This window comes from Vulpes lagopus, chromosome 1, assembly GCF_018345385.1.
Source record: "Vulpes lagopus strain Blue_001 chromosome 1, ASM1834538v1, whole genome shotgun sequence".
Classification (NCBI taxonomy): Eukaryota; Metazoa; Chordata; class Mammalia; order Carnivora; family Canidae; genus Vulpes; species Vulpes lagopus.
The window spans coordinates 98,513,349-98,534,324 of NC_054824.1; the positions used below are offsets into that span (position 1 = coordinate 98,513,349).

General features: G+C 35.2%; 1 non-coding gene across 1 annotated transcript; it reads left to right on the forward strand.

Annotated features, from left to right (window-relative positions):
* Positions 1-19,918: 19,918 nt before the first annotated feature.
* LOC121475305 lies at positions 19,919-20,048 on the forward strand. Its single transcript, XR_005983715.1, has one exon. It is a non-coding gene; the product is annotated as a small nucleolar RNA SNORA20 (small nucleolar RNA).
* Positions 20,049-20,976: the final 928 nt, after the last annotated feature.

The window sequence follows — 20,976 nt, forward strand, 5'->3', positions numbered from 1 at the left end:
GCACATAGTTAAGGCTCCATAAATTTTGGTTATTGCTGCTGGTGGCCTATTGCAAACATTGCTCCAGGTACTGTAGGACAAGCAGTGGTAAACGAATGATGGTCTTTACCTTCAAGATGTGGAAACCTAAGAGGTACACATGAATTATAATTCAACTCAGGCTTCTATAAGAGCTATAACAGAGACACAAATGCAGCTGGCAGTACACAGGAAGGGGGCAGGCTAATGATGAGGGCTGCATTTGATTTGAGTCTTGATTTGTGTCAGATTCTGACAGGTAGAAGGAGAAAAAGAGGTAATCACCAAACATTCTAGTCAGAGGATACAAATAAGGATAAACTTATAAAGATAGGAGATAGACTACAGCATATAGTATCCATGTTACTGACATTTTTTTTTCCTGTGCCTAGTGGCAGCCATGGCTACTCTATTTCAAAATTTCCTGCTGAGCCTGCTTTGCGTGAATCCTTCTTAACATAGGGCTCAAGAGAAGTTCCTGGGTGGTTCAGTTGGTGAAGTATCTGCCTTTGGCTCCAATCATGATCTCAAGGTCCTGGGATCAAGCCCTGCATCAGGCTCTCTGCTCAGTGCGGAGTCTGCTTTTCCCTCTCCCTCTGTGCTCAATTGCTCTCTCAGATAAATAAATATAATCTTTAAAAAAATCCCCTAACATCTTAAAACAACAACAAAACCCAAAGGGTTCAAGGAACAACAACTTCTTGACCTATTTGGTTTGGGTAATGAAATCTGTTTGCCACCTCAGGTATATGATAGCTTTGTGGTAAGGATGAATATAGTAATAGATAAATTTGAAAAAGAAAACCAATAATGATTACCATATATTGAGTATTCATTATGTATGTTCACATGTGCCTATTTAATTCTTACAAATATATAAGATATGTATTCTTCTTTCCATTTTATATGTAAAGACATGTGCCATATATGTATGATCACATGTGCCTATTTAATTCTTACAAATATATAAGATATGTATTCTTCTTTCCATTTTATATGTAAAGACAAAAAGGTTAAAACTATTTCCAAGGTCATTTAGCTAGAAAATGTTGGAATTTAAAACCAGAGCTTTTAAAACTTAAAAGCTGTATTCTTAATCACATTATAATATTGGATCTCTTAAAATAAGAAGGAGTCAAGCTGAAGTTAATCATAAGCCAGCCTTTAATTTCATGTTAAAATTTAAAAAAAAAATCTATTTTGCATATAGAGGGAAACTATTGAATGCTTTTGTGCTCTAGGAACAAAACTCCCCTGGCAGCATGAAAAATATTGGAAATAAGGATATTGGAAATGGGATGACCAGTTTATTGGGAGAAAAATGGGGCTATGCATGGAAATGAGATAATAGAATCAAAGTATAGCTTCCAAGTGAAAGTCATAGGATTTGGCTGTATGGAAAGAGGGACATTTCTGAAAGTTTACATGTGGCAAATTGACAATTGATATGGGCAGGAAGATAGTAAATTAAATTTGAGATATTGGTGGAATATACAGATGGGGATTTTCTATCAGACTGATTCTTTCTTTCTTTCTTTCTTTCTTTCTTTCTTTCTTTCTTTCTTTCTTTTTCTTTCTTTCTTTCTTTCTTTCTTTCTTTCTTTCTTTCTCTTGTATAAATAAGGTTTAAGATGTTAGGTTTTGTTCTCATCAAAAAATAGTGGACACTGTGCTAATGAAACTAAATATTTTTAATCTATATCAAGAATGTGTACATCCTTCAGTAATATTAAAGAATGTGTGTGTGAGAGAGAGAGACAGAGAATAGAGTTGTAGGATTTAATTTAAAATAATTGTTTGATATTATCAGAGAAATTCTCTAAATTTCTCATTAAATCACTTCTTTATAAGCAACAAGGTAGATTTATTACGTCGTTGTCATTCTTCCATGGCAGAGAGTCCTTGCCCAGTCAGAAATAAAGTCAGTGCCAGGGCTCTCGGCAGTCTGACCTACTTAGCTAGGATTTTTATTGGGTTTGTAGCTGAATTCTACTGAGAAGGTGTCAGAATGGTAGCTCCTGATGCTGACAGGCAGTACAATACCAGTGTTGTTGGAAAGCATGCACATGGAAGCTCAGCTCCTCCCTTTCTTTAGCCATATTGGAATCCCTTGAATTCAATAGAGCATGGCACACTGTAAAGGATGTTTATGTTTTTCTGTCATCATTAAACATCAATTAGAGTTTATATTAGAGTGATGCCCAGGAACTTTACCATTCTACATAGTATTTCCATGTAGCTGATAGACAATATGTGGATCATGTTGTAGAAATTTATGTTAATAGTCAACACAGATGAGGAAGCATTAAGGTGAGAGCAATCATATGCTAAAACCAAAAGCAGCATATAGATATAAAAATATCAGATGGTAGGAAAACAACCCCGACTAATTCTTATACTAAAATCAAGATGTGGTCATTAATAAATTTTTATATTACAAATGCTAAAATTCCTAATAACTAAAGATAACATTTTTTATTAGAATAATTAAAGTCTTTTATAATTCGGTGAGAAAAAAAAGCAGTTTGTCTTTCTCACAGATAACTGTTAAACAGCCAATGGACCTTAGTGTAAACTTACTTACAAAAAGTTTGATGTGTTCATGGAGACTTAGGGCCCATACATGCTCACTATTCTTAAGGAATTTAGAAAGTAAAAAAAGTCATTGGAGATAGATATATAATAACCATGTTATACATTTTTGTAGAACAATAATTAAAGGGATTTGGAGACACAGAAGGCAAATTTTTTATTTAGAAGTAATGCAAGTATTCGTTAGAAAGGAAAATCTCCCCTGAAAACAGCAGGTCCTCATCTTCAAGCTGAAAGGATTAAAGAAAGGGGTTAGTCATTCACATCCTAAAGGACCAAGGTTTCAGAATTGATTAGTGTTCTTAGTGCTATTGAATTTCTATGTGATGTCAGCATAACTTTAACTGAAATATCATTAGTTTAGGAAATTTAAGCAAATTAATGACTAGAGATTGAGTAAAATATGATTGGCAATAATTTTTTGAAGATCTCTCTTCAGAGGAATATGGTTACTGAATCAAAATTGCAGGGAAAAAGTGACAAATAATCAGGGTCTTTACTGTAATTTTCATATTTGGGTTGGGAGCCAGCTTCCTCAGAAATCAGCTTGATAGTTCCCTCTCCTTCCATGTCCTTGGCACACAGAGCAGCTGCTTGTCTCTGGAGTCCAGCTGTGAAGAATTTAAGGGAGCCCTCTCCAGGAGTGCCAGCCCCAGGAATGTTCTCCATGCAGATTTCTCCCAGAATCTCAATATGGCAAAGCTCACCATGGGACCATCTTTTTAGTTAGACTTGCCAACAAATGTAAAAATATTTGGCATGCTCTTTCCACCTTTGCTACTATTAATTTAGTCTTTGCCTCTGAAAAGTATTGCCAAGAGGAAAGTTTCCTGTGTTTATTTTATTTCTAGCATGACATCTTGCTTTGAAAACTTTGAGTATGTGTACAGGCTGGGAAAGAAAAAAATAGGTTCCACTTTTTCCCTCTTTGCATTAATACACAGTCTAAAGAGGAAATTCAGGATAAATGATGAAAGTCATGGGCTTATAAGATCTGTGGAGAGAGTTTATATGCTGGCCTGATGATAGACATTTCATTGTACTTTCAAAGGCACCTCGATGGCAAATAACCTTTGAGGGAACCTTAGTAAATCATTAAAAAGCAAAACGGACAAAGAAAAACCTAAAACTGAAGTATGAGTTCTTTATTCGGAAATTGGAAAGTTGTATGTGCATTTTTCATTGTTGTTGGAGGATATGGGGGGTAATAAGTATTAGAACCTTTTTTGTTTGTTTTAACTTTGGTGCCCAGAAGATTATAGTCCATTATAGATAACAAGAGAAAGCAATAGGTTCTAAGGTTGAATAATCTTATGGAGATGAAGGACTTGGATATCTTGATGTGGAGTGAAGGGAGGATATTATCATGAAACTGATCAGAAAAAGGTGGTAGATAGAAATATAAATTGGTGAAGAAAAGGCATAGCAAGGCTTTCAGATACCACTTAGTTTGCCTCATGGTGACCAGGGAGCTCTACATAAGAGAAATGCTGTCATCTCGCTAATTGTAAAACCTACAGTTTTAGAAAACTAATGGATTTTAGTGGAGAAATTCATACCTTTAGAAAGTGACAACCATGATAAAAAAAAAAAAATCAGTTTTCCTAAGGCAGTTAGCATGGACTCTGTAATGAACTAAAAAATGGGAAATTTAATTTGAATTTTCCAAACTGTGTGCCCAGACATGTAGGACTGAAACACATTTTCAGAAAGCTATAAAGCAACCATATTTCTTGACAAGGACTGATAATCTGCTTACACAAAGAACTTTTTTTTTTGATCAGAGGGCTTCAAAGAATAAATATAAAATTAACTATCATATTATCATTTACAACTAGAGAAAATGAATGGGTGGTAGGGAAGTGATTAATATAAAAGTTCCACGAGTCAATGTTCATATTTTCTATTTTTAATCTAGAGTTACTGTATTCTCTTTGTTATTTTAAAGTTAAAAGAATTTTATTATATTTTTCCAAAGATATACCATATTTAAGAGCGTTCGATATTGTATTTCAAATAATGAAAATTTTATCAAATTGTTTTTATTTTGAAAATACTTGGAACAATAAAATTTCAAGACACCAAAATGATTCCTCTCACTTTCTGGATATCAAGTCTGTGATCCTTTGTCACTCAAAGATTTTGTCAATGCAACAGGGAAAGAGAACAGAACATAGCCTCAGAGCACTGATTAATTTATAGGAGTAGTGGCTGGTATTATCACAGAGAACCTAAGGAAAGTAAAAGACACATTTGCCAAAAGAGTGAAGGCCCAGAGAGGATTGTAGGACATGCCACATGAAACCCCAATATCAAAAAGAAAATGTGGAGAAAGGAATCCTGGATATAAAAGCTATTTTTGGAAGGCACAGGACAAGAACATTAAAGACAAATATTGTCTACTTTGGAATCCTGTCTAGTGCATGGCGTGCCTAGGTTAACAATATAGGAGCCAGAATAGACTGGATGTCACAGCTTTCATATTCCACATCATCGCTCTGAGGAGATTCGAAAGAATGACACTAATCCCTGATCTTTGGCTGCTGAAGGGCATGGGCAGCCGTCATCCCCTGAGCCCTTACAATTGTCAGAAGTAGCGCTGAACCCTTAATTCTCCATCTCATTTGATTCTCATACCAGCCTAATTATCGTGAATAATATCCCCCACCCTGGTTTTGTTGGTTTTGTTTTTGTTGTTGTTTTTAGCAGAAGATCCCGAAACTCTTCACTAAATGACTCTAAGTTCAAACAAAAAATAGCAGTACAACCAGGGTTTAAACCTGAAGCCATCTGACTCCAAGGCTCTTGCTATATATCTGGGTGTCTTGAGACAAAGGAACTCCTCTCAGAGAAATGTCTGGGTAACTTGATGCTGTTTGGTCTCCGGGCTCTGAGCTCAGCCCAGAGCAGCAGACCTCTCTAGCTGGGGCAGGAATTGAAGGAAAATTCCTGGGACTTTAGCACTTCCTCTAGCTAGTCTCAGGCTCTCCCTTCTGTTCTCCCCCAACAGATTCTAAGATGCAAATATCCTACCTCTGCTCCAAAAAGAGAAAATGGAAGTTGGAAGGAGAATGCGAGTCTTAGAGAGGCAAGGGACTGAATGCCTGTCCAAGTTTCTCCATTTCCTGGCCTCTCAGTCACCACCTAATTCCCAGCATCAAAGAGGATGTAAGGAAAAGCAGGCTTTGGAAGGACAGGGGCTCTTCACCCTCTGCTATTTTTCCCTCTGTGTCCCTAATTCCCCTTGAAATCCATTGTCCCTTTCTCTAGCTGTGACATAGTCCTTTAAAAACAGACCACTTGTTCTTGGAATTTGGCAGGGAAGAGGGCAAGACTTCATCATCGGGTGAGTTAATTGTTATATCCTGTAAGGATGTCTACATGGCAGTCCTAATTGTGCCTTTCGCTGCATATAAAGTAAGGTGGGTTTTTTTTCTTTAATTTTTAATCAAGCCCCTGAAAATCCTCGGGGCAAAGAGAGTTTATAAACTGCACTAATTGGAATGGAGCTATTTCTGAAACATGCCTTAACACAGAAGGGTTTTTCTTTTTCTAGAGCATCCAGTGCTTTACCCCAGATAGATAAGATAGTTAATCCTCCTTCACTTATTACTCTTCTGTCCTGTGTCTGAACACACTGACTAACCTTTCCCTGCGGCCTTGGCATGCACCACAAGTACAGGCGGTGATGTGGAAGGATAAAAACATTACTCAGACACTTTACGAAAGTTTCTAGCACTTGGCAATACTCAGTCTGACCTTTACGTTGGATTTTGCCATCATTTTAATCACTTTACCATCACTTGCAGGAGAGAATGTGTCTTTAAAAGTGCCCTATTTAGGGAAGGCGTCAGAGCCAAGACTAAGTGTACATTCTCATTATTTCACATGTTGTCAAAGTAACCAGCACAGTGCAATGACAGCATTTGAAGAAAATAGGTTTGTGAAAGCTCTTTGTTCAGGTAGGAGGGCATTCTATTGCAATTATTTATATTTGGATATAATCTTTTTATTGATATTTTATGCATATTCAATAATGCAAGAATCGTTGTGAGGTTATTGCATCCAAAATTTTACTTTTAATTTTCTGGGACTATTGGCAAAACCCTTATAAATTTCTATGTCTTTTATAAGAGGCTTCAAGAGTTTTTGGGCTGTCTGCTGTATTCTTTGTTTCTGTGTATTTGGCTGATTACTATTTTACTGTAACTGTATATTTGGCCGATTATTTTACTCTATTTCACTTGCAAACAATTAATTCACACATAGCATGTTGAAAGAATTTCCAGTGTGATGTCTAACACCCCCAAAGATAAAGCATTTGATTTTAAACTGATTATTACTACTGTCAATTCATCTTATTTACTTTTTCATTTTTCTATTTTCAAAAATATCCAGCCTACAGAAAAGTTTCAAAGAGGACTCTGGGAGTTTAATTGTAGACATCATGACACTTAGTCCAGTACTTCAGCATTTCTCTCCTAAAATTTGGGACTTTCTCCCATAAACTGCAATACAATCACCATAAGAAAATTTAACATTGAGATGAAACTTTTATCATATAAACACTGTTCATATTCAAATTTCCAAAGTTACTCCAATGAAATTCTTTATAATTACTCATATACCTCCTTCCAGGATCCAATGAAGAAGAATCATGCATTGCATTTAGTTATCAAGTGTCTTTATCCTCCTTTAATCTAAAACAATCCCCAGTTATTTTATTCTTATGACATTAACGTTTTTTAAAGAGACCAGATCATTGTTTTGCACAATATCCTTAAAAATGACTATTTTCTCCTAAGTAGATTCAGGTAGAGTATTTTGGGCAGGACTACAACAGTTGTGATGTGTCCTTCACAGAGCATCATATAAGGAAGTACATGATATCAGTGTATCCAGGTTTGGAAATTAAGTTTATTTGGCAAAGTAGTGTCTGTTGTATTTCTTCATTGTACAGATACACTTTTGTGATTAATGAGTACTCTGCAAGGTGATATTTGAGGCTGTATGAATATTGAATAATTTTTTTCTCCAGCAATCCTTCCCTCACTGGTTTTGGTATCCATTAATGCATATTGCTTGGATTAGTCATTACTCTGGTGCCAGAAAAATGGTGATTTTCCAATTTTATAATTTCCTCTTCATTTGTTCCTTGTCATTTTTTGTAAAGAAGAACTTTGCATTCTCTACCTCCCCAACACCTGAAATAATTATTTTTGGGTATAATTATGAACGGATGGACTCCTTTTTTCCCCAATGTATTATAATTTATTCCACTCATTATTTGTTATACTGCTCTAGTTATTCCAAATTAGGCCCGTGGAAACCCTGCTAGGCTCTGTTAACCATCTCAGTTGTCCTATTCCCTTAACTTGCTTATTATAAATAAACTTTGAAGATAATTAAAAATAATTTTTAGCCCAGTTATTTGTAGCAGTATATCAACTCCCTTATCACATTTATTTTCACCTGTGAAAAATTGTGTAATGGCTCATCTTCAATAATATATGAAGAGCTTAGAAGTTGTCACTCCTCTTTTCATAAGAAAAAAACTGAACATACTGAAAACCAGTGATCTTCCTTGAACATAGCAACAAACTAAGATCTCAGGTCAAGCTCTACCTCAAAACCATGCAAATTCAGAGTTACAAAAATGGTCTGCCCACGTGGAGCAGAAGTAATGGGAGCCATAAACTTATAGCAAGAGTTAAATGGTAATTTTAATAATGATTTTTCAGATGCTGAGTGTGGACTCAGATGAGAATGAGAAACTCCTGGGGCATCCATTCTGAGGGGGAACCCTGCACTTTAATGGCATTTGCCTCCAGAACCCCACCATCTTCCTGGTGAAGAGCCAGGAAAGATCTCCTGTACCTCTGGCAGGGGGAGGGGAAAAGTAAAATTTAAAAACTTACTGAGATCATCCACCATAACAAAGTCCCATCCATTCTTCAGGGTTCAAGGCTTTACCAGAGCCTTATTCCACCTAGGAGAAGGCCATACATAAAACTCTGGTGCCATCTCGGTTCACGAAAGATGGGGAGTAAAGCTAAGAAATTTTGGTGAAAATTACAGTCCGGTGACACAGGCCCCCTAAAACACTGAGATCTCCCCTGACACACACACATACCACTAAGGCTCCAGTGTAATAGTGAGTTAAAGCAGAAGAGGCTGCAAGACAGACTGTCATTGAGGAGTTCTTAGGGAAGTTGAAAGTGATAGCAAAGACAAAAACAAAGGCAATAAAGGTATTTGAATCCTCTAGTATGTACAACTATATAAAATGTTGAACACTGCCCAACTTCTAGGTAGAATAACATGAAACTTCTGTGAAGTTTCTAAAGACTGATTTACTTAAGTTCCTAGTACCTAATTCCTTTGTTATGTTTGTGTTGTAACATTCCATATGTAATATGTGATTTCTGCCTATAAAAAATCAATATGGTAGCACATATAACATGAAGGAAAACTTAATTTTTGATTTAGTATTAGACCAAATTATATGTATAATTAATGAAGTACAATTACAAAGTAATATTAAATCAATTGACACCCCCAAAAAAGGCAGACTATTTTCCTTAGGCTCAGAGAAACTAAAGTGAAATATTTGCATTGTAGGGACCTGCTGGTTTTATGGTCACATCTGCTAACCAGTCTGTTGTATCCTTGGCTCACAGAGATCCCCATGACTGCTGAAAAAAGTGATTCTTTCTGAAACATTTCCCCTTCATGTACCCTAGCATATTTCAGCAGTTTGCATTCCCAAAACTCGTGGTTGAAAAACACTCAGCCTCATGCCTACATTTCCTGAAAAGAAGATCAGTCCAGAGGTGATTCAGTAACACATGAAGCTTGCTCTCCAGACATAAATATGAAATACAAATCAGAACACTGGCATAAAAATGACAGAAACCTCATCATATTGAGTTGGGAAGTCAACCTTATTATTAGTTAACAGGGATTGAGTGTTCTTTGGCAGTTGGTGGTGCCAACAAAGGGCTAGGTGCTGTAGAGAACACAGAATTAGACAAAGTTCTTGCCCAGGGGGCTCGTAATCAGATTAGACAAACCAGACACTCACACAGTCCAGCAGTCTGGAGTGGAGAAAGTTGGGTTTATATGGGGAACCTAAGGTCACTCTGTCCATAAGCTTACTGTTTGCCTCCAACAAGCTTGTTCTCTTGTGTTTCTTCAAACACAAAAGAAAACCTTAACATTCTTCCTCATGATTTTTATTTCAACACCACCCAGGAAGTCTGTTTTGCAAGTACTGTTGGGTTTTCATTGTCATACGACAGGATTTAGGATAAATTCTATAAGCACATGGTCTGGTTTACTGGAGAAGGAAGGGCAAAAATCACAAGGCCAGAGTCACTAAAAGAGAAGCAAAATGATGTAGGAGAACATTTTTTATGGAGACCATCAGAGCCAGTTTTATACTGAGCCTGCAATACACAAATTTAGAAGTTCAAATTTTTTAGATTCCACATGTAAGTGAAATCATGCAGTATTTGTGTATCTGGTTTATTTCATTTAATCCATTTATCCATTGACAAACACTTTAGGTTGTTTTTGTATCTTGGCTATTGTGACTAGTGCTGCAATAAACATGGGTATCTCCTTGAGATACCAGTTTTGTTTCTTTTGGATACATACCCAGCATGGGATTATTGAATGATAAGGTAGTTCCATTTTTAATTTTTTGAAGAAACTCTATACTGTTTTCTATAATAACTGTACCAATTTTGACCTCTACCATCACTGTACCAGATTGTTGAAGATCAGTTGATCACATATATATGGATCTATTTCCAGATTATTTATTCCGTTCCATTGGTCAGTGTGTCTGTTTTTATATCAGCACCATACTGTTTTGATTACTATAGCTTTGTAACATGTTTTATAATCAGAAAGTATGATGCTTCAGCATTGTTTTTTTTTTTTTTTTTTTTTTTTTGCTTAAGATTGCTTAGGCTATTTGGGGTCATTTATAGTTATATATGAATTTTAGGATTCTTTTTCTATTGTGAAAAATGCTGTTGGAATTTTGATAGATATCTGTACATTACTTTGCATAGTATGCATACTTTAATAATATTAATTCTTTCAACTCATGAACAAAGGCTATTTTCCCATTTCTTTGCATTTTCTTCAATTTCTTTCATCAATATTTTATAGCTTTTAGTGTAGAGATCTTTTACCTCCTTGGTTACATTTATTCCTAAGTATGTTATTCTTTTGTAGTACCAAAATTGTAAATGTTATTGTTTTCTTAACTTGTTTTTTGGATAATGTAATGTTTTTTGGATAATGTGCAATGGCTAATGTATGCACATGCAATTGATTTTGTATGTTGATTTTATATCTTGCAACTTTACTGACTTTATTAGTTCTAAGAGCTTTGTGGCTGACTCTAAGGTTTTCATATATAAGGTCATGTTGTCTGCAAATAGATGCACTTTTACTTTCTTCTTTCTAATTTGGATACTTTTTAATTCATTTTTTCTTGTCTAATTTCTCAGGCTAGGCCTTCTAGTACTATGTTGAAAAGAGGTGATGAGAGTGAGCACCATTGTCTTGTTCTGATCTCAGAGGAAGAGGAAAATCTTTCAACTTTTCATCATTAAGTCAATGTTAGCTGTAGGATTGTCATATATGGCCTTTATTATGTTGAGGTGTATTCTTTCTATACCTAATTTTTTGAAAGTTTTTACCATAAAGGGATTTAAAATTTCATCAAATTATTTTCTGCATTTATTGAGATGATAATTATCCTTTATTCTATTAATGTAGTATAATGCATTCCAGAGATAAATCCCATTAGAAAATGGCATATGATTCTTTCAATATGTTGTTGAATTTGTTTTGCTAGTCTTTTGAGATTTTTACATTTATGTTCAACAAGGACATTAGCCTGTGGTTTTCATTTGTTGTAGTGTCCTTTTCTGGCTTTGGTATCAGGGTAATACTAGCCTCATGAAATGAGTTTGGAAGTATTCCTTCCTCTTCAATTTTTTTGGAAGGGTTTGAAATGAATTGGCATTAATTCTTCCTTAAATGTTTGGTAAAATTCACCAGTGAAACCATCTGGTTCTGGGCTTTTTAATGGGAGATTTTTGTGTTATTGATTCAATATTCAGTATTCTTTTCAGATATTCTATTTGTTTGCAATTCAATCCTGGTAGGTTGTGTATTCTTAGGAATTTATCCACTTCTTCTAGGTTACCCTCTTTTGATTCTTTTTATTTCTGTGTATTAGTATTCTTTTTATTTCTGTGTATTAGTATTTCTGTGTATTAGTAATGTCTTCTCTTTCATTTACAATTCTATTTACTTGAGTCATCTCTTATTTTCTGGTTCTTTCTAGCTAAAGTTTTGCAAATTTTATTTATATTTTCAAGAGCCCTCTTTCATCTTTTCTATCATCTTTCTAGTCTCTATTTCATTATTTTCAGCTCTAATATTTATGATTTCATTCCTTCTGCTAATGGTAATGAGTTATTCCTTTCTGAGTTCCTTAAAGTGGAAAGTTGGGTGTTTTATTTAAGATTTCTTTTTCTTAAAGTAGACATTTGTCAATATAAACTGCCCTCTTAGAATTGCTTTTGCTGCCTCCCATAAGTTTTGGCATGTTGTGTCTCCACATTCATTTGTCTCAGGTAGTTTTTTATTTCCTTTTTTTTTTTTTTTTAGATTTTATTTATTTATTCATGAGAGACACACACAGAGGGAGAGCGGAACAGACATAGGCAGAGGGAGAAGCAGGCTCCATGCAGGGAGCCTGACCTGGGACTCGATTCTGGGTCTCCAGGATCACACCCTGGGCTGAAGGTGGCGCTAAACCACTGAGCCACCTGGGCTGCCCTGTTATTTCCTTTTTGATTTTCTTTTTGACCTATTGATTGTTCAGGAGTATGTTAATTTCCACGCATTTGTGAACTTTTCAATTTTCTCCTATTTTTGATTTCTAGTTCCTGCATTGTGTCCAGAAAAGTTACTTGATATGATTTTAATCTTCTTCAATTTGTTAAGACTTCTATTTTTGGCCTAATATATGGTCTATCCTAGAGAATGTTCCAAGTGTGCTTGAGAAGAATGTGTTTCCTGCTGCTGTTGAATGAAATGTTCTGTACCTGTCTGTTAGGTTAATTTGGTCTATAATTTTATTCAAGTTCTTTGTTTCTTTATTGATTTTCTATCTGAATATTCTATCCATTTTTATTTTTTTTTCTATCCATTTTTAAAAGTGATGTATTAAAGCCCCCTATTTTATTTATCACTATTTCTCCGTTTAGTTCTGTTGATATTTGCTTTATAAATGTAGGTGTTCCAATGTTTTGTACATATGTATTTATAATCATTTATATCCTCTTGATGAAATTGATCCCTTTGTTATTATATAATGACCTCTTTGTCTCTTATAACAAGTTTTGACTTAAAATATATTTTGCCTGATATAAGTATAGCTACTCCCATTCTCTTTTAATGACAATTTCCATGTAATATCTTTTCCACCCCATTATTCTCAGTTTATGCATGTCCTTATAGTTAAAGTAAGTTTCTTACAGGTGGTGTATAGAAAGGTCTTTAAAAAAAAAAATCCATTCAGCCACTCCATATCATTTGATTGGAGATTTTAATCCATTTACATTTAAATTAATTATTGATAGGTAAAGCTTACGGTTGCCATTTTGTTAATTATTTCCTAACTATTTTTTAGTTCCTGTTTTCCTGCACCCTCTCTTGCATTCTATGTGATTATGATTTTTTACATGAAATTCTATCCTCCTCATTTTTTGTGTATCTACTAATTTTTCTTTGTTCTTCTCATGAGGCTTATAAAATCATAGTCATAACAGTCTATTTTAAGCTGATAACTTCATTCACATATGAAAACTCCATACTTTTACCCTCCCACATTTCATGTTATTCATGTCATAATTTATATCTTTTTGTATCTGTTATAAATACTATAGATATAGTTATTTTTAATACATTTGTCATTTAAGCTTTATACTAGAGTTAAAATTATTTATGCACTACCATTACAACTTAAGAATATTCTGAATTTATATACTTACCTTTACAGTGAGAGATATATTTTTATATTGCTAAGTAGCAACCTTTAATTTCACTTTAAAGAACTACTCTTCGAATTTCTTATAAGGCAAGTATAGTGGTGATGAGCTCCCTCAGGAAGCAGACCCTTTGTTGAGTTCCATACCCTGGTTGCTATAAGCCCCTGTCCCTTTTTCCTTAGCTGCCCCTAGATTTTTCACCTATGCTGAGCCAATCCCTTCAATGATCAGAGGAGGGTGAGAAATAAGTGGATCTCTTAGGTAGCATCCTGCATGGCTGGGAAATCTAGGTGTCCACTGTGTCCTCATTTTCCCCTGTGGAAGTGATTGCAACCAAGATCTCTCATGGCATTGAGCTTCGCCACCTTAGTGGAAGGGCTACATGGGTAAAGTAAAACTAATCTTACCTTCTTCAATGCATCTTGGACTTTCTGATCCAGTAGAATGCTGGGACTTCTCCACTGGACTCCCAGGGTTCCACAAAGGTATTTTCATCTGTGGTTAGTTATAAAAAACAATGATTTTCTATGTAGTAGGGCTGGAAAGATCTCTTCTGCCATCCTGTGATATCAATCTCCAAATTTGGAAAATTTTCACAATTATTTTTTCAGTACTTATTCAGTCTTGCTCTCTTTTTCCTCTCTCTTGAGTATCTTGATGATACAACTGTTACATCCTTTGTTATTATCCCACAGGTTTAGGAGGGTATGCACATTTTCTTCTCAGTTTACATTTCTTGTGTTGTCCAGAATAGGTGAATTCTATTGATGAGTCCTGAAGTTACCTAATTTTATCCTCTGTACATTTTCATATTAGGTTTTGAGATTCTGGACCTTATTCTATTTTCTGTTTTGGCTAGCTTTTTGGACACCACTTTGGTAGAGGAGAGGAGGACTGCACTTCCTTATTATTGCCAAATAGAGGTCAAAGTACACGTTCCCTACTTGGTTTCTATTGGCACTTGAGAGAACAGGTACTGCTTATTTGAGTTGTGTCAAGTGAGAGTTCTGGCTCTCCATATGGTCTCCTCTGACACAGGTGAGGTAGACTTACCAGTGGGTGATGGCAAAAGTCCCGATTCTTTACTAGGCCTTATCTGATACTGCCCTAACAGAGAAAGGGAAAGGACTTCATTACTGTTAAGGGTGGAAGTCTAGGCTCCCCACTCAGCCTTTGATGTCATAGCTGTGGGTAAAGCCATAGTTTTTCTGTGTTGTTTGTCTATAATAAAATGGCTATTATCTAAAAGCTTTCTGTCTTGCCACTTTGCCCTTTCCCTAGTCCTTTGGCCTGACAGAAATTTTATCAGAACATTTTACTTTTTGTTTAATTTAATGTAATTCAATTTTATCTTGTTTTATTTTAGATTTGTGTTCATCAAGATTTCTAGGTTTTTGGCTTCTTCAACTCCAAGTCTAGGATATATGTGATGAAAAGAAACCCCAGGTAATTCACTTCTGTGTTGTTCCTTCTGTCTTGAAGTCCTATATCATCTTTTTCTTCCCTCCACCCTTCAGAGTCATCTTATGTTGTTCTTCCTATGGTGTCCACAAATTTTAGTTTTACTTAGTGAGAAGAATAGGAAAAAATATACCTACTGCATTTTGCTAGAATTGGAAGTTCTGCTCTTTCAAGTCAAAATGAGGCATGAAGTAGCAGTCAGTGGGAGTTGTTGCTTAAAACAGTAATAAGCCTGTGACACAAATTGTCACAGAAATATTGTTAGCAAATTGACCTTAGAAATATAAAAAATTTGGGTCTCTTCAAAGTGGACCAATCTTCTTCTCAATCTGTTCTTTCTAGGAAGTTGCTTTATTACAAAAAACAAATTCCATGGTGAGGATTGAGGTAGGCGGGTGGGTGGGGTGGGGAGGAAATATGGCTTTTGCCTCTTTCTGGTTTATTCAATGCCTACTACTGCTATAGGTAGGATAGTGTAATGGTTAAAACCAAGGCTCTGAAGTCAGACTGCATGGATTCAAAGTCTGGTTTAATCATGTGCTAGATTATATGAACTTGGGTAAGTCTCCTAACTTCTCTAAGTTTTCTCAACTATAAATGGAGATAATAACATTATTTCTCTCACCAGATTATATATATGGGGTCAAATGAGATTTTAAAAAGCACTTAGCAGAAAGCCAGACATGCCATAAGTGTGCAGCAAATGATAGCTTGTTGTTAATATATGAATATGCTATTTATATGTAATATAGAAACATTAATAAACACCTGTTGAATAGATCTTGTCTCTTTTCCATTATGCCTTAGTTTTAAGCATTGCCTTATAATGTATTTAAGCCTTATTTGGTATTTCTTCTAACAGAGAACTCACATAATCTTGGGTGTTGAAGACTTGCACTGTGTCACCATATTCTAACGTGTTATTTTGGACAACCTAGTCCAGCTGGATGGTGGATAGGGAAAACAAATCCAGTTGGTTTCCTAAAATACAAAGACTTTGTCAGAGAGGAAACTATTTTTATGTACAAATGAACAATTTCTGATAATTCAGGTAATTCCAGACAGACAAGGCAAGTTTTTATGCTTAGGATTTTCCAGAGGAGCTGTTTGTATTAACTCGGATTTATCCAACTTTCTCTCTCACTTTGGCAGTATAGACCTGATTCTAAACATACCATGCAATAAGCTGTACATTTGGCTGAAAGTTTATTCTGTTTGGTCCAAATGGCATCAAAATCATTAACTAAATACACAGTGACTTGGAAGGAAGAAGAAAAAGAACTCAAATGAAAAATTATTTTTATTGCCAAAAGCTGAGTTCTCAGGCTGCTACAACCTGACTAACACCCAAGACAGGCAAGAGGCAGTCATCTTTTATGTTCTAGGTGTTAGTGATGACATGAATTATAGTGGGAAAAAAATACAGTACTTTTTAAGGTTCTGGCTGGTTTGAAAAATTAATGAATTTTCAATATTGATTTTAAAAAATATTCATTTGCAAGTCTTTCTATTTTTTCTTCTTTGGTTTTGAATTAAATCTTTTTTGTTGAAATGACAGATTCTCAGAATACTCTCACTACCATTATGCTTTCTACTTACATGCTTCCAATACATTGGTGTCATATTTTATCCTTTATAAGTTTCCAGAACACTAGGTGACTTTTCTTGACAAACACATTGAAAATAGGCAAGACGACTCCCAGTCAGTGCTGCACCACTGTATTCTCTACCTTGCTATTTGGTCAAACCAATATTTTGGTCAAGTAAAAAGAGACAAGAAAAAAATTAATAACATACTATAAATTGTCCTGATAAGGCAAAGCAAAAAGTGACTGTGGACTAGGTTCAGCAAACACATGCTGATAATACTCTAAATATATAACCAAAAATCATTGATGTTTTTTAGAACATTAATTTGTAATGTTTTCTTTTTATTCCTTTTAAAAATTATTTGATCTATCTATCTATATCTCAAATATCTAATATCATGTTCATAAGCACAGGAAAATATTAACTGATACTTTGTATTATTCCTGCCTAAGGACCTCAATATAATTTGAAGGGCCTTTGTGTTATAAATATTAAGGTCTAGGTACTACTTCTTTATAGAATAGTTTTTGATCTATTAAATAAAAAGAGAAAGCAGACAATAAGGAATGTAGAACCAATAATTACATGTAGCCCGTATTAATATATATAAAAATGAAATTGGATATTATAAAAATGTTTTAAAAATACAAATGTATGAATAAAGTTAAACTATAATCCTGTCACCAAATGATAGCCAAAGATAGTGTTTTGTAGTATACTCTTCCAAGCATTTTTCTGGTCATATATATAAAAATATTTTTTTAAGGGGAAAGGGGTAGAGGGAGAGAGAGAGAGAGAGAAAATCTGAAGCAGGCTCCACGCCCAGCAATGAGCCCAATGTGGGGCTTCCCTTCCTCTATTTCATCCATTCCCCCATCCACCTCCCCTCTGGTAACCATTTGTTTTCTATAATTTAGAGTGGGTTTCTTTGTTTTTTGTTTTTTCTCTCTTTTTTCCTTTCCTTCTTTATTTTATCTCTTAAATTCTACATATAAGGGGAATCATATGGTATTTGTCTTTCTCTGACTGATTTCACTTAGCATTATATTCTCTAGATCTATCCATATTGTTACAAATGGCAAGATTTCTTTCTTTTTATGGCTGGATAATATTCCATTGTATATATACCACATTTTTATCCATTCATCTATGGATGGATGGACACGGGCTTCTTCCATAGTTGGCTATTATAAATAATGCTGCAATATACAAAGGATTGCATGTATTCCTCTTAATTAGTGTTTTTGGATTTTTCACCCAATAGTGTGATTCCTGGATCATAGGGTAGTTCTATTTTTAACTTTTTTTTTATTTTTTTTTTTTTTTTTTAGGTAGGCTCCACATTCAGCATGGAGCCCAATACAGGGCTTGAACTCACAACCCTGAGATCAAGACCTGAGCTGAGATCAGGAATTGGATTTAACCAATTAAGCCACTCAGGTGCCCCCTATTTTTAACTTTTTGAGAAACCTCTGTACTGTTTTCCACAGTGGCTATAGCTGTTTGCATTCCTACCAACAATGCAAGAGGGTTCCTTTTTCTCCACATCTTTACCAACATCTATTGCTTCTTTTTTTATTATTTAAATTCAACTAGCTAACATATAGTACATCATTAGTTTCAGATGTATTGTTCAGTGGTTTGTCAGTTGTGTATAACACCCAGTGCTCATCACATCATGTGCCCTCCTTAATGCCCATCACCTAATTACCTCATCACTCCACCCACCTCCTCTACAGAAACCCTCAGTTTTTTTCCTATAGTTAAGAGCCTCTCATGATTTTTCTCCTTCAGTTCAGCCTCTCATGATTTTCCGTTCAGTTTTCCCTCCCTTCCCCTATGATTCTCTGCTCTGTTTCTTATATTCCACATATAAGTGGAAGGACACCTTGACTCTTTCCACATTTTTACTATTGTGGACATTGCTCCTATGAACACTAGGGTGCAAGTGCCCCTTCATTTCACTACATCTGTATCTTTGGGGCGAACACTCAGTAGTGCAATTGCTGTGTTGTAGGGTAGCTCTATTTTTGACTTCTTGAGGAACTTCCATACTGTTTTCCAGAGTCGCTCTACCAACTTGTACTCCCACCAACAGTGTAAGAGAACACTGGCAGAAACCTCTTTGACTTTGGTCACAGCAACTTCTTACCAGACACATCTCCAAAAGCAAGTGAAACAAAAGCAAAAATGGACTATTGGGACTTCATCAGGATAAAATAGCTTCTGCACAGCAAAGGAAACAGTCAACAAAACTAAAAGACAACCTACAGAATGATAGAAGGTATTTGCAAATTATCTTATCACCTAAAGGGCTAGAATCCAAGATCTATAAAGAACTTATCAAACTCAACACTCAAGAAACAAATAATCCAGTCAAGAAATGGGCAGAAGACATGAGCAGACACTTCTCCAAAGAAGAGTTACACATGACCAACAGATACATGAAAAAATGCTCAACATCACTTGGCATCAGGGAAATACAAATCAAAAGCACAATGAGATACCACTTTATACCAGTCAGGATGACTAAAATTAATAAGATAGGAAACAACAAATATTGGCAAGGATGCAAGGAAAGGCCAACCAACATCTGCTGTTTTTCTCCATGTACTTTTTGATTTCTTTTTTAATTTCTTTGTTGTTCCATTCCTTATTTACAAACATATGTAACCTTACTGTATTTATGCTATTTTTCAGACTTTTCTTGTGGTTTATTTCTAGTTTCTAGTTGCATAAAGTTGTAGTCAGAAAAGATGCATGATTTAACTTCCATATATTTTAATTTGTTGAAATTTATTTCATTGTCTAATATGTGATCTATTATGGAGAATGTCCCATCCACACTTGAAAAGAATGTATTCTGCTATTTTAGGGTGGAATTTTCTGACTATATTTGCTGGATCCATCTAATCCAGTGTGTCATTCAAAGCTACTGTTTCCTTGTTGATTTTTGGTTTGGATGATCTGTCCATTGATGTGAGTTGTTAGAGTCCTCTACTATTATTATTGTTTTATTATCAATTAGTTCCTTTGTGTTAGCCATTAACTGTTTTATGTATTTGGGTGCTCACATGTTGAGTGCATATATATTTACAATTGTTATATCTTACCAGATTGTCCCCTTATTATTATATAGTGTCCTTTTTTGTCTCTTGTGAGAGTCTATATTGTCCCTTCCCATTGATTGGTGCTCTAGTCTTTTAGTGATATAAGCAGTTATATACATGAGAGAGAACAGTATTAGGGTGTTGCAAAGGGAGATGGGAGTAACCATTTCATCTCTTCTGTGAAGTCCAGACATTGCTTTAATGTCTGAATCTTGCAAACAGGATTCAACCAAGGTGCTTATGGTGAATATAGACTTACTTTATAAAAACATTGATTTAAGAATTTCACTTTACTTTTTTAAATAGCACTAAATCTCATACATCTGCATCAGTTATCTTATGTGAGGCAAATGATTTCATGTGTCATAAGATGGAGTGCTCTTTACATGATGCTCTTTGTGTTTTGAAGAGAGTTTTGGGGTCAAAATCCATGGTTCCAGGTGGGATACTATAGAAGCAGCCCCTTCCGTATACCTTGAGAACTACAAAACCAGATGAGGCCTCAGAAACAGCTTGCTATATCAGAGTTTGCAGGATCTCTTCTTATTTTTTTCTAACACACTGGCAGTTAATGCTGCCCAAAACTCCACAGACCTAGTTGCAAAGTTAAGAGCTTTCCATAATGAGGGGCAAGGTAACCCAGAACACAAAAATCGTAAATGAATCAGTCTTGATTTCATCAATGGTAAACCTCAACACAACAAACAAGCAGGGGTATTTGAACCAACCACGGTGAAAGTTAAGAGTTTAAAGTTTGTGACAGAAGCTTCAATTTCTATTCTTCAAATTGACGATCTTATCAAATTACACCCAGAAAGCAAAGATGATAAGCATGGAGGTTATGAAAATGCTGTTCACTCAGGAGTCCTTGGTGACTGATCTGATTTCTCTTTTATTTGTAATAGTATTTAGATGCAATTATCTTGTACCTTGAGTATCAGTCCGTTATTAGTATTGGTACCCCAGCTTTCTTTTGACATACATCTGCATGATAAATGTAAATCTCCATTCCTTTACTTTCAATCTACATGTGTCTTGAGGTCTAAAATGAGTCTCTTGTAGGCAGCCTATAGATGGGTCTTGTTTTTCTGTCCATTCCATCACCCATGTCATTTGATTGGTGA